General features: G+C 38.1%; 1 long non-coding RNA gene across 1 annotated transcript; it reads left to right on the forward strand.

Moving 5' to 3' along the window:
- Positions 1-149: 149 nt before the first annotated feature.
- Positions 150-1,382, forward strand: LOC103150088 (uncharacterized). Its single transcript, XR_477530.2, has 2 exons — positions 150-392; positions 1,065-1,382. It is a non-coding gene; the product is annotated as an uncharacterized LOC103150088 (long non-coding RNA).
- Positions 1,383-1,870: the final 488 nt, after the last annotated feature.

The raw sequence follows: 1,870 nt of genomic DNA on the forward strand, positions 1-1,870 counted from the left end.
CCTAGCAACCTCAGCAGAGCCCAGCCGGTTACTTGGCAACCCAAGCAGAACTCCAGCCAAGGGGGCGGGGCCAGCAGCAGTTTATTTGGATTTAAAGAGACAAGAGGCTCTAAAACAGCTGATTGTGCCAAAAATGTAATGAACATGTTTTTTTTAAGCCCATAAGCCAATCCTAACCTGTTCAAGAAAGTATAATAGATGACCTTTACTATGTGAGCTCTTCAAACTGCCTCTTTCAGCTACTTCCTGTGTTATGAGGACATCCTCAACACACATGCTGACCCAGACTCAGAGAACGAAGACGCCTCCAACGATAACGTGGTGAGGATGTGGTCCATCGGTCAGTGGGTGCAGGTGAAGCCAGAACGGACTACAGATGACATATACGACTGGTAAAGCTGAAATCCATCAGTATACTAATTTTTCTTCATGCTTACTTTGAGAATTATTTTTAAGAAACCACAATTATTAAGCCGGGGTTCATTGAAATCATGGAAATGCTTGAATTTCAAGGTTTGGAAAGTGATTGATTTCTATATGAAATCCCTGTAAATGCATGACATTTTTGTAAAAAAGTGCAATCTAACGTCTGATAAAAAGCTTGAATTTGGAAAATGTTATTTACGGTTCAACTGGGTGCATTTTTTCTCAGTGTCTAAAGTTAAATCATGCTAAGCTTTTATTGATTAAGTTAAAATGATGTAAATTATATTTTGTATATTGTGTTTAAGCATTTGATTGGAGCTTTAAGGTACTTTTGCCCTAACACAGTTTATTTGGATTGTTCCAAAGTAATGAATATTTACCATTTCTAATTACCTCAATTACTTATTAATGTGTGATTAAAACAAAAGTTTCTTATATGTTATATGTTAAACAACATCATTGAAACTGTGTAGGGAATTGAAACGGTTTCTTTTTGTATTCTTTTATTGTTTTAATCTCCAACGTGCTTGAAAACTTACCTTGAAAATGCCTGAAAAATCCTAGATTTTTACTGAGGGAAAAGCGTGTGAACCCAGTACGTCTGTGTTTCGCGACGTCTCGCTCTGGTTTCGTTCCAGGATCTTGTGCGAAGTCCCCGAGGCCAGCTATCGCAGGCTGCTGTTCCTGGGCCGCAACGAGCCGTCCAGCTGCACGGCGACGGACTATCTGCAGCAGCTGCTGCTGACGTGCCACGCTGACTGAGGTCTGGCCTGCAGGAGGAGCGCACACACACACGTTAGTTAATGCACGGCAGCAGCTGCTGCTGCCTGGAGAAAACCTGGAGTGTCAGGATGTAGCTTTGAAGCCATCAGGCTAAACTGATATTCGGTTCTGATCAGAAGTTTCATCTGAATAGCATGACAATTTTGGGCTTGGAAATAAAGATTTGAAAGGATTTTCCTTTCCCTTGATTGAAGATACATCTTAAAGGATTTTTAAACACTAACCAACATTTGGTGGAAATATATCTATATGTAAAATTTAGATTTATATTGTTTTTGTAGCTGTTCAGATTGGCCCTGGCTTCATTGTTTGGTTTTCTGGAGAGGGCTCAGGTTTTAATAATTTCACTGCAAAAACACAAACTCAAAGTATTTCTAGTGAAAATGTCTTAGTTCACTTGAAATAAGACAAAACTAACTTACAAGCAACTTTTAAGCAAGTGATAGGAGTTTAAGTCAACAATTCCTTAATATTGATGAAAAAGTTCCAGATTATTTCACTTATAACATTTTTATGAGTAAAATAACCTGCCAGTGGAATTAGTACTTTCTTATATTCAATATTGATGAATTTGTGACTTAAAAAAGCTAATATCTTGCTGAAAAGTTGCTTTGAGTTAGTTTCCTCTTATCTCAAGGGTACTGAGACTAGACGAAAAAAT

The sequence above is a fragment of the Poecilia formosa genome, unplaced genomic scaffold (genome assembly GCF_000485575.1).
Source record: "Poecilia formosa unplaced genomic scaffold, Poecilia_formosa-5.1.2 Scaffold242, whole genome shotgun sequence".
Lineage (NCBI taxonomy): Eukaryota > Metazoa > Chordata > Actinopteri > Cyprinodontiformes > Poeciliidae > Poecilia > Poecilia formosa.